A 13,140-nucleotide genomic window follows, 5' to 3' on the forward strand; every position below is an offset into this window, starting at 1 on the left:
GCCTGCGAGTCTTTTATTGTTTTTTTTCTGCACATTCCTCTTTATCTTTTAATTCAGCCGTTACAATGATAAATGAAGGGCAGAACACCGCCGACATACTGTATCTGCCTGGTCTCTCTAGAAATTCTAATTATAGCAGTGACAACCACTGGTCATGTGTAGCAATATTCCCATGCAGATTGAAATACATATTGTATTCAAGCTTCTTACCAACCCGTGATCCTTTTGTATCAGGATTTGGGTAAATGCTTTTATTGTAATATCCTTCAATGTACTGCTTTATAGTAAAGGAACTCATTGCTTCCTCTGTATGAAATGGTGAAATCTGCTTAACAAAAGGTGCAATAGAATCTAATTCAAGCAATGTCATTTGCAAACATTGTATTGTGTTTAGATAAACTATAAAACATGACAGAGTACTTCTAATTGTACATATGCAGTATACAGAATAAAATGCATTATGAGGTGACAATGATAATGGAAAACCTTCAAAAATAATGAAACACTCTACAATGTACACTATGGTCTGACCAGAAACATTCTTACATGCCGAACTAGAGCCTTCAGTAAAACCTTATACCATTCCCTCTGGTCCTTTCAAATCTGGTTACATTAAATAATGTTTAACATTTGAGAAAACATATTCCCCACCACATTGTTCCCATTTTACACCTACATATTAAATGTAACCACCCCAATTGTCAATACTTGACAGGTAACTTTGTGCAATTGTTTCTATCTCATGCACCCAAGCAATTACAATTCACCACATTACAGGAGTTATTTATTAAAGGGATACTGTCATTGGAAATTTTTTTTCCAAAATGAATCAGTTAATAGTGCTGCTCCAGCAGAATGCTGCACTGAAATCCATTTCTCAAAAGAGCAAACAGATTTTTTTATATTCAATTTTGAAATCTGACATGGGGCTAGACATTTTGTCAATTTCCCAGCTGCCCCATGTCATGTGACTTGTGCCTGCACTTCAGGAGAGAAATGCTTTCTGGCAGGCTGCTGTTTTTCCTTCTCAATGTAACTGAATGTGTCTCAGTGAGACATGGGTTTTTACTATTGAGTGTTGTTCTTAAATCTACCAGGCAGCTGTTATCTTGTGTTAGGGAGCTGCTATCTGGTTACCTTCCCATTGTTCTTTTGTTTGGCTGCTGGGGGGGGGGAAAGGGAGGGGGGTGATAATCACTCCAACTTGCAGTACAGCAGTAAAGAGTGATTGAAGTTTATCAGAGCACAAGTCACATGACATGGGGCAGCTGGGAAATTGACAAAATGTCCAGCCCCATGTCAGATTTCAAAATTGAATATAAAAAAATTTGTTTGCTCTTTTGAGAAATGGATTCAGTGCAGAATTCTGCTGGAGCAGCACTATTAACTGATTCATTTTGAAAAAAATTTTTTTTCCCATGACAGTATCCCTTTAAGCTCCAAATACTGAAATCGAAAAATTCAGATTTTTCGGACCTTAAAAAAAAAACTGAATTTTTCTGGATTTATTACAGTCCGATGTTATGAAAACTCCATCTCACAGCTCTCAGGGTGCTGTATTAGTCAATGGGGAAGGGCCCAGTGTTTGCACTGCTGTCAGTACTGATATCCGATAATTTCAGGGATTTCAGGGCAAAAAGTAAGAAAACACAGAAAAATTTGTGTTTTTTACAGAAAAGTCCGAAAACTTTGGACTTTTCGGGCAAAGGTCCGTAGTTTGCCAAACCAATTTTTTCGAATGATAAATAATGTCCATTCGGGAATTCGGAGTTGCTCTGATTTTTTTTCTTAGAAATGCTAACATAAATTCAGAGCTTGATAAATAACCCCCTCAGTGTATGTAAAAATCTGTAATTTTGGTTTCTGATTATAGAATATTGGCCCTGGAAGCTTGCAATTAAAAGAGCCGTTCACCTTCGAAACAACTGTTAGCATGGTGTAGAGAGTGATATTCTGAGACAATTTGCAATTAGTTTACATTTTTTCCAAAGGTTTTTGAGTTATTTAGCTTTTTATGCCACAGCTCTCCAGTTTGCAATTTTAGCAATCTGATTGCTAGGGTCCATATTACCCTAGCAACCAGGCATTGGTATGAATAAGAGACTGAAATATGGATAGGAGAGGCCTGAATAGACAGATGGGTAATAATAAATTTGCAATAACATTTGTAGCCTTACAGAGCATTTGCTCTTTAGAAGGGGTCAGCGATGCCCATTTGAAGCTGTAAAGAGTCAGACAAAAAAGATAACTAACTATAGAACTATAAAAAATAAATAATGAAGACCAACTGTAAAGTTGCTGAGAATTGGCCATCCGAGAACATACTAAAAGTTACCTTAAAGGTGAACCACCCCTTTAAAACTCTGCTTTGTTTGCCAATGCAGGTTATCACTTTTATTCAACTTCTTTAACTTTTATCAGTGCTACTCTGTATACCCACAAACACACACAAATCTCAATCCCCATCTCCGAGCTGCTGGGTTCTTCTGCAATTCCATTTAATTGTATCTCTCAGGAACAGGGTTTCTATCTGTTTAAATCTGATATTGATCCTAACAAGAGTTGAGTTTATTTGGCTTAAATATATTGTGCCTATGGGAGCCTTCTCCAGCGCTGTGGGGATTGAGAGGAAAAGGTTATCAGGCTCATTGCAATAAAATACTTCCAGAACTAATATCTAGTAATAAACTGCTGAGCGCAGTTGCTTTATATTTCAGATTCCATATGACCTACCTACACTTATCCCACTTTTAAATGACAAGTTTATTTCACACGTTGGAAAGATTTTTACAGACATTTTTTGTAAGTGCAGCTTGGCTTGGGGATAAGTCACATACCCGGACAAGACAAACAATAGACTAGACAAATGACTAGACAAATAACAGCAACAGACTGAGAAGAGGCAGGAACTCTAGGTAGAGGAGCTGATGGGTTAGTTTAGGCTTAGTCTGAGTTATAGCTCACTATGATTGGTGAGAGACACATAAGTCAGTGAAAACTGTGAACAACAGGTGCCTCTGTGAAAACGTGCTTGATATTTGCATCTATAGAACTCCTGGAATTTAAAAAAAGTATGGCTGGGGCCTTTGGATGAATACAGGCATTTTCTATGTGAGTTTTTACTAATTACTGAGTCCTGCTTGGCATCTCCTGATACAAATTAATTTTGTCAGGGAAAGGGAGTTGCATTTAAAAGAGATAGAAGATATCACTAGTGATGCTCTGGCTCAGGTTCATTGTTTGTAGCTGCTCTCAAAACAAGTGTTGTTCTGTGTGTACACTGGTAGAGTTTGCCCACAGGATCAGAGACATTTTTAATTGGATACAGTTTTTAAGGCACCCAATCTGATCTACAGTCTAAGCAGTTCTGGACTGGGAGTCAAAATAGGCCATGGCATTCCAATACACAGAGGCCCAAATAGTCCTCCACCAGTTCATTAAATAGTGACTGTCTATGGGACCTTACAGCAGCCCACATGGCATTTGCCAGAACCCACAGATTGCCAGTCCGGCCCTGCTTGTGAGATCATTTTGCCTGACAGTGCCTCACATATAATATGTACTCTGTGGCTCAATACTGTAGGGTCCTTATTATTGAACAGAACCGTAAGATAATCACATGTCAAGTAGATAATTAAACATTACAACATCCTTAATGCTCAGATTAGCTAGATATGGCGTGGAGATCACCATATTACACCGACTTTAATGATTACACTTTTGTGCTACTCAATAAGCTATGGTCAATAACAAATCTCTTTTGTATCAAATATCAAAATGTCTTCTAAATATCCATTGGCCAATGTTTGCCTGGTAGACTCTTCAAGTGATGGTTTGTATCAAAGCAAACCCCTATATCTTGGGCTATTGTCAGTAATCCGAGGACTCTGATATAACTGATAAGCAGCAGAATGGACAGGACCATTTTATGGAGTGTACATGTCAGATACGTTTACTTACTTTTTATGACGTAACAATCAGGAAGTTGAACAGTTGGGTTGCAGTAGTTGTGATCTTCTAGCGTTCCAAGGATTTTTGATACAGTACCACAAATGGTCTGTCTAAATCGAGGCCTGTTGGTTTTGGTGATGTTGTTTGTAAATGGATAGATGAAAATATCATGTATCTGTTCATTTAATGACTTGTGGAAGGGTACCAAAAGCAATGTATCTGTGATTGTTGATGACACAAATATCTGCTGGACAACTGAATCCATCCAGGATATATCTTTCTTATATCTTTGGCCACTTATACCCTCAATCCAAAGATTTCAAGTCCAACACAAGCAGTTAAAGGAACAGCTAAATAACCAAAAGTATTATTATCACTAATTATGAAAACCACTGCTTCACATTCCATTTCTCACCTTCATATGAGCTTCTCCTTGCAGTGTTAGATGTGTCTGAGCCATAGTTCTGTTTAAAACTAAACAAATCATTCTTTGCATGCACATTTGCACATTAGGGTAACCAAGTGCTCTCCAGAGAAGCTAAAAGGAGCAAGTTAAGAGACAAGAGGTTCAGTATTAACTTGTTAGTTTTAGTAATGCTTGATTTGGGCTGACTTTATTAGGTAGCGCTTGATAAATCTCCCTGTGCTTGTCAAAAAGTCAGATTTGCTCCGACTCCAGAGAAAAGCCTTATGTGGTCACAATCAGTACAGGTATTTGACCTATTATCCCGGAATCATTGGGACCTGGGGCTTTCCGGATAACGGGTCTTTCCGTAATTTGGATCTTCACACCTTAAGTCTACTAGAAAATCATGTAAGCATTAAATAAAACAAATAGCCTGGTTTTACTTCCAATAAGGATTAATAATATCTTAGTTGGGATCAAGTACAAGCTACTGTTTTCTTATTACAGAGAAAAAGGAAATCATTTTTAAAATTTTGGATTATTTGATTATAATGGAGTCTATTCGAGACGGCCTTTCAGTAATTCGGAACTTTCTGGATCATGGGTTTCCGGATAACGGATCCCATATCTGTATCAGAGTCTTGTCTTCATATATCCAAGTGTTATAATACCAACAGCAACCACAGCAAGAATTGTTTATAGGAAACATGTTGCATCTTTTTTAAACACATTGTTGTATTGGCAAAACATAATTGGTTTCAAATTCCTTTTAATATTTTCTATGATAATTGCCTTTGAACGTAATTCTAAATAAATGTCGGTGACATCACTCAGGAAGTTACTATTGACATCCAGTCCTCTGACCACCATTACAAATATGCAAAACTATAAACTGATATAATCCCTGGCATCTCTTGTCTCTCCCTATGTGCACAAAATCACAACAATGTTTCATCGTCTAAATAACTTCCATTTCCAGTTGACGAAACAAAATTTTGATTCCTTTTAATTGTCTGTCATTTAGATCACACATTGTTTCCCAGCCTCATGCATTTGTTCTTAGGTTTGCTTCTGGATGATGCTACTTTATGTGTATTTAAAGACTGACAGACTTTAGAGCTGATTTCAATAAATAACCAGTCATCTTTTTGGTTTTACTTTCTTTTAGCAGACAGATCAACACTAATTGCTGATTGGTTGCTACCGGTAATCCAGATTTAAAATGGCCATACACGAAGAGATCCACTCGTCTAGTGACATCGCCAAACGAGTGGATCTTTCCCCAATAGGCCCACCAACAGCAGGGCATATATCCGCGTAATCTGAACATTCGGCCCTAGGGCCAAATGATCGGATTACAATGAGGAGCAATGGGCTCCGACAGGTCGGTCGCCGGAAAAATTAAAACTTCCCGATTAATATCATGGCCAGATATTGATTGGGAAGACCCGTCGGAAGCCCCAGATAAATTGCCGAATTGGTCTAAAGGACCAATATCAGCAGCTTTAGCTGCCCGTGTATAGCCATCTTTACTTTAATAACTAACCAATCAATCAGCTCTTTGGTTTTATTTTATATCTTATAACAGACAGATCAAAGATGATTTCTGATTGGTTGCTAATTGTTGCTCAGCCCAAATAAGAAATAATAATTGCAGGTATGTAGTTTGTTACCTGGATATGCTATTCAGGATGGTTCTTTAAATAAAACACAGTCATTTGTATTTTTAGTGTTGGGGATAAAGTTTGACTACATCTGTATCAAGGAACTGCTAACATAATATTTGCCTGTGTTTAATGCTGGTATATCTTACCCTGGCTACAGCGCTTGGACATGGTATTGCTGGGCCAGTCACTGTATTTGGTTTGCTTAAAGGGGAAGGAAACCTCCTCGGCGCTAACCCCCCACCCCCCCTCCCGTGTATTGCCCCCCCTCCCTCCTCCCCCCTGGCCTACCCCTCCCGCTGGGCAAATGCCCCTAACTTGTTACTTACCCTTCTGCGCAGGTCCAGTCCAGGGAGTTCACAGGCGACATCTTCTTCCACGCGATCTTCTTCCTCCTTTGACCACGTGACTTTTGGCGCATGCGCAGTAGATCCGTACCGGCGAAATGCTCCTACTGCGCATGCGCCAAAACGCTGGTCAAAGGAGGAAGAAGATCGCGTGGAAGAAGATGTCGCCTGTGAACTCCCTGGACTGGACCTGCGCAGAAGGGTAAGTAACAAGTTAGGGGCATTTGCCCAGCGGGAGGGGTAGGCCAGGGGGGAGGAGGGAGGGGGGCAATACACGGGAGGGGGGAGGGGGGTTAGCGCCGACGAGGTTTCCTTCCCCTTTAATGATTTTAATTTATTCACAGTGTTAAAGGTTAGCACCCAGACCCAGACCAAACTAGATGCCTGTTGATTGGTGTCTTGTTAAAACAACAGTAACACCATTAAATGGTATATCTAGTATAGGTCAATCTAAAAACAACTGGACTTGCTGAGTAATCAATGAAGATGTTTCACTAGTCATCCGAGCAGCTTCTTCAGTTCAACTGACTGGTGTGGGAAGTTTTCGGCATAACAGATAACCGATGGACTCTGTAGAATACCATTGTATGTTATTACAGAGCTTATCTGTTATCTGCTAAATTACCTGTATGCTTTCTTCAGCTTGAATGGCTGCCCCTAAGGTTACCCAGCATCTTATTTATATAAACTAAAGTAATCTTTTTAAAGCAAATTCAAAACTTGTACCAATGCAGGGCAACAGTACATTATATTCTAATTACTTATAAATACTTGAATTTGTTGATGTGGGTATTGCTGCTTTAAATAGATGATGTCTAATGCAGTTAGCATAATGTAAATACTATTCACTTCAGTGGCAAAGGGGTTGTGACTTTTGCACCAGGACCAATTGTAACTATATGAAATTGACTTTTACTATAATTACAAATATGTTTTGTGGATTAGGTCATAATAAATAGATCCCCTCAACTGTTTAGCTGCCATCCTTTCTGATCTTTGGAAAAGTTACTTTCTGTCCTGCAGGTTATTCTCTTATATTTATTATTAAGCATTACATTAAACATTTTTTTAATAAATCATCATGTTTTGCCCTTGTTTCTGAACATTATCAGACGATGTATGGCCTATTCATTAATAATAACATTAATGTCTTGACATTTTATACTTATTGTGATAAATGTTCATAAAATGTAGTCCATTACATAACATAAGAGCTTGTTAACTTTCTAAGTCTCAGAGGACAAAAGATCATAGCAGAAACTAAAGAGTAATGGTTCCTATTGAATCTAAAACCAGGTACTGTTGAGGCTACTGACAGTGACCCAAATAAATATGTCAGTGTAATGTTCAACGTAGACATAACTCAACTAACTTTGTGGACATTAGCATCCCATCTTTTTTGTTTCCTGGGTTTGTGAAGAGTTGATCTGACAGATTTATTGCAGACATATCATGGATACATGTTGCATAAACAATGTGCCACCTCAAATTTCAAGGACTAGCTAGAGATGAACACACATGTACATTGATGCAGAAAGACTTTCACGTGTCACACATTGTATATTTATTGTATCCCTATGATAATCAGGGCCAGACTGGCTGTTGTATAAAGTTTAAATACAGGTATTGGACCTGGGAGTCCCTGGGACTTGGGATTTTCTGGATAAGGGGTCTTTCTGTAATTTGGATCTCCATACTTTGAAGGGATCCTGTCATCTGAAAACATGTTTTTTTTCAAAATGCACCAGTTAATAATGCTACTCCAGCAGAATTCTGCACTGAAATCCATTTCTCAAAAGAGCAAACAGATTTTTTTATATTCAATTTTGAAATCTGACATGGGGCTAGACATTTTGTCAATTTCCCAGCTGTCCCTGGTCATGTGCCTGCACTTTAGGAGAGAAATACTTTCTGGCAGGCTGCTGTTTTTCCTTCTCAATGTAACTGAATGTGTCTCAGTGGGACATGGGTTTTTACTATTCAGTGTTGTTCTTAGATCTACCAGGCAGCTGTTATCTTGTGTTAGGGAGGTGTTATCTGGTTACCTTCCCATTGTTCTTTTGTTTGGCTGCTGGGGGGGGGAAAGGGAGGGGGGTGATATCACTCCAACTTGCATTACAGCAGTAAAGAGTGATTGAAGTTTATTAGAGCACAAGTCACATGACTTGGGGGCAGCTGGGAAATTGACAATATGTCTAGCCCCATGTCAGATTTCAAAATAGAATATAAAAAAATCTGTTTGCTCTTTTGAGAAATGGATTTCAGTGCAGAATTCTGCTGGATCAGCACTATTAACTGATTCATTTTGAAATTTTTTTTTTCCCATGACAGTATCCCTTTAAGGGCCTTAAAATCAAAGTATTTAAATAAAAAAAGTCTGACCAAACTAGAATCCAGGATTGGACCTTATTTATTATTAAAAAAGCACAATTTAATCGGATCGGGGACAAACTCAAGAGTGAAAATCTGAATTGAATGGTTTTTTTTCTGATTTTTCTCCCAAATCACTCTATTTTTTCAGGCATTTAGCAAAAATCCGAACAATTCGGACTCTTTGGGAGAAAGCCCAAAAAATATAGTGATTCGGGAAAAAACCCCAAAAAAACATACAATTTAATTTTCCATCTCGAGTTTGTTCCCTGTCGGATTTTCATGCTAAATCCAGTGCAGACCACAGAAACTTCTAAATAGGATAGGGATCTCTCCCACTGACTTATATACAACCTTGGCAGGTGTGAGATGCCGACTTTTTCCATTGTCGGGCTATAATACATCTCGAAAAATTGGAGGTTTATTCAGATTTTATAGTAAAATAGGACTTTAATAAATAACCCCTAAGTCTACTAAATTAGTAAATAGCACTGTTTTCAATAACAATTAATTATATTTTAGTTGGAATCAAGTACAAGGTACTTATTGAATTATTTGATTATAATGAGTCCATGGGAGACAGCCTTCCCTTCATTCGGAGCGTTCTGGATAACAGGATTCTAGATAATAGATCCTGTACTAGCACTCCTATTTCAGCCCTTGACCTCTGAGAAACCTGCTTTCCGGTGATATAAAGGGCAGCAAGGACTGTTTAGTGGGATAATGATTTTACAGTTTTAATCAATGTCAAGTTCAAAGTTTTCGCTCTTCTTTCCCAAAATGCAGCAATCTGCTTTCTAAGCATTAGCTTGTGACTAGGACTGAATCACTGTTGGCTAAAACAACATTAGTGCCAATTCTCTGCCCCTAATTACCTTATCGATTTTGCCCCAGTTTGTGCCGACCAAATGATTATAATCTGTGCTTAGTTCTGTCATTTTTGAAAACTGAGGATATTAGAAGTCCGCTACCTTGTGCCTTTCTTTAATTCTAATATCCTTATCTTTTATAAAGGTACAGTATGTTTAAATAATGTAAGTTTAAGATTCTACTTGATAATTCCGTTTTACTGTTTATTCAGTAATGAAAGAATACAAAACAAAATCCGTGTTGTTGATCTCCCTGATTATGACATCCCAGATTATGCGGAAACATATATTTTTAATTTCAAAGTTATTCCTAATTATCTTCTTTCTCCAGGGCACATATAAATTGTGCAGCGGCGGTTTGTATGTACGAGATTCATTTATTTCCATTTCATTTCAGTAGAGACTACATGTTTCTATGGCAACCGGCACATGTGAGGAGTTGGCAAATGTCAGACATTCGTAATGGTATTTTCAAGTCCCTTTGGCACCAGTAAGGTTAAGAGCTGCCACCAAAATAAAGCTAAAAGATACTTTGACAGAAAATGGGCTTCTATTTTGCATGAAAAGGATCGCCGATACTCCTTAGTGTGATGTTACAGTTACATTGGGACTTTACAGGAGTTTTGTATGGTTTCATGATTTGCAAGTTCTATTCAGATATACCGTATGCTTATGGCTAAGGTTCCAGCTGAATTTGACCATTTTTGCTTATCATACGGATAGGGTGGATGGACAGCTTGCTCTTTTGGTAGGAATTAATGTTGTTTATTGAGTTCAGACTGAAGAGTTCAAGCCCCTTTTAAGGTCCAACATGAGCCTGGGCTCTTTTTACCTCATATTTAGTAATGGGCCGGACCGCCATCAGAAATCGCAGGGCCCCGTACAACAAAATTTCCTTGGCCCCCTGGGCTGCGCCCACCGCAAGCCCCACCTACAGGTCCGCCCTCCCCACAACACAGTAAAAAAACAAAAAAAATATTGGTGGCTAGGGTTCCCACATGTTAATAAAAAATAAAAAGATATTGGTGGTCAGGGCCCCCCATAAAAAAAACATTTGTGGCCCGGGCCCCCCTATTAAAAAATATTGGTGGCTAGGACCCCACATGAGAAAAAAAATTGGTGGCCAAAATTGGTGGCCAGCCCCCCCCCCATTATAAGAAAATTGGTGGCCTGGGCCCCTTAAACGTCCATGTCTTCCCGAAGTCAGCAGCTCTCAAAAAAATGGGGGGCCCGGCTAATCACGTAAGTGTGGCGTGGCCGGGGCCCCCTTATACTCAGGGCCCCCTACAACTCTCCCCCCTGTCCCCCATGACGGCTGCCCTGGTGATGGGTAAATAAATTTGCCAGGCGCAAATTACATGGCAAACTTCTAAGTTTCGCCGCCTATTAAATTCGCAAAACTGTGGCGAAAATTTGCCAGCGAAAAATCCGGCGCATAAAAAAAATTTGAGCATGCGTTGGAATAGTCGTGTGCATAAAAACTGTCGTGTGTCAAAATTATTCGGACGCCCATTGACTTGAATTCATTTAGAGAATTCTCTCATCACTCAAACTATAAAATTCACAATCGCTATCCTACGGTGGTGTGAGGGGCAGTGTTCGCAAAAGGCAAAATTGTTCACTTTGCGTACATTTATTCGATTTGTGAACATTTATTTGTGTTGAGACCGATTTTTGCATTAGTGAGCATTAATACAATGGTTAATGATGGGAGAATTTGGGGTGTTTCGGGAAAAATTCACGAAACTGCGTTTTTTGTCCAAAAAAACAGACACTGGCGTCCATTTTTTTTTTGACGTCGGCTAATTTTCTCTAACGAATTTTCACGGCAGTTTCACGAATTTATTCGTTGGCGGCAAATCATGGGAATTCACCGCAAATTCGCGCCTGGCGAATAAATTCCCCATCACTTGTAATGGTGTTTTCATTAGTTTCAGTTATGTCAGATTCAATTAGATGAAAAAGATTTATCTCCTTATTATATTCTGGATTGTCCCATGGAGCCAGATGCAATTCAGGAAAAAAATGTTCTCACTGTTAGGCTGGAACTACATGGTGTGCGTCCTACCTATCCGACGCGATGAGACGAAGCGCAGGCATCACGTTAGATGCGCCGAACCTAATGTAAGTAAAACAAATGTCACATCTACAAACTGATTGCATCCAACACGACACAACTGTCGGATTAAGACACAACGTTCAGCAGTCACAGTTGTCGTATGCAATCAGTTTATAGATGCGACATTTGTTTAACTTACATTAGATTCGGCCCATCCGACGTGACGCCTGCGCTTCGTCTCATTGCGTCGGATCAGAAGGACGAGCACCGTGTAATTCCAGCCTTAATCACATGAAAATTCTGTTGAAAAACTGGAATTGCATTAAGAGAAATGTTTCTTCTCGTCCAATTGAATCTCACCCCTATGTTTTTCATGGGATAAGACATAAACATTTTTTTTTATTGATCTGAATCTGGACCATAATATTATATTTTTGGCAGACTATTCATAAGGGGCAAATAATGCAAAATGTAGTACTATGTCTGTGATAGTAAATGCCTAGAAATACAGTACATGTCTATGGGGCTCATTTATCAAAGGTAGAAATGGGTAAAATAATCCATCCTTTTTCATCCACTCTATTTTACCCCAGAATTATCAAACACCTGTGCTGCCTACTGTTTCCCATTCCAGTGAAAGGAAGCCACGGCCTGTTTAGATGGCTGAGAGGCAACTCCTGCACCAAACGCTTGTATAAACAGGCAGCAGATTTTCCTCAGAGATTAAATCTAAAATATACAACAAAGGATGAATAGTGCTGTTTTAGATGCCATCAGATGGCACATAACATCGTTTCAGTTTCTGGTGTTTGTTTTATTCATTGTGCACCAGAGAAGCATGGCTGATAAATAAATAAAGCAATACTACATTATGAGAGAATTTGCATGTAGCACAAATATTTCAGAAGGAACCATTAGAGAAGACGGGGGAAGGGGAGAAACAACTGAAAGCCATGCCTGGAAGAAATGGGCTTTTAATGTCCCCACAAACCCCTAGGAGATCTGACAACATGCAGCAAATTGATTTAAAGAAACAAAAGTCGCATTCTTTCAGCTACGCTATGTTATAAAGTGATCCATAAGGCTTAGATCTACAGTGTATCATACATTCCTATATTGGGCTTCTCCTTTATCCTGCCCTGAAGGCAAACTGCACTCAAAGGCAACTACATATGTATCTCCAGTTATTGGTAAAACCCAATATTGTAACGCCATTGTGATTGCACATTGAATGACCGCTTCGTGAGGAAGCAGAAAACACGATAATATGGGATTATATATATTGTAGTCAGATTTGCAGTTTGAACATGTGTAGTTACTGGTGTGCCATTGGCACCGTGTGAGCAAAATGAGAATGTAAAGGGTTGTTAATTTGTAGACACTAGTTATAATATTGCAGAAGCAAAATCCCATCTTATAGACAGACGGATTTAGCCTTGCCAGATTCCATTATCAATGTCCTCTAAATTGAGTT

At 38.9% G+C, this 13,140-nt stretch overlaps 1 protein-coding gene across 1 annotated transcript in view; it reads left to right on the plus strand.

Moving 5' to 3' along the window:
* Window positions 1–13,140, plus strand: part of nsg2.S (neuronal vesicle trafficking associated 2 S homeolog) — a 33,493-nt gene that overhangs the window by 6,708 nt on the left and 13,645 nt on the right.

The sequence above is a fragment of the Xenopus laevis genome, chromosome 3S (genome assembly GCF_017654675.1).
Source record: "Xenopus laevis strain J_2021 chromosome 3S, Xenopus_laevis_v10.1, whole genome shotgun sequence".
In the NCBI taxonomy this organism is placed as follows: domain Eukaryota; kingdom Metazoa; phylum Chordata; class Amphibia; order Anura; family Pipidae; genus Xenopus; species Xenopus laevis.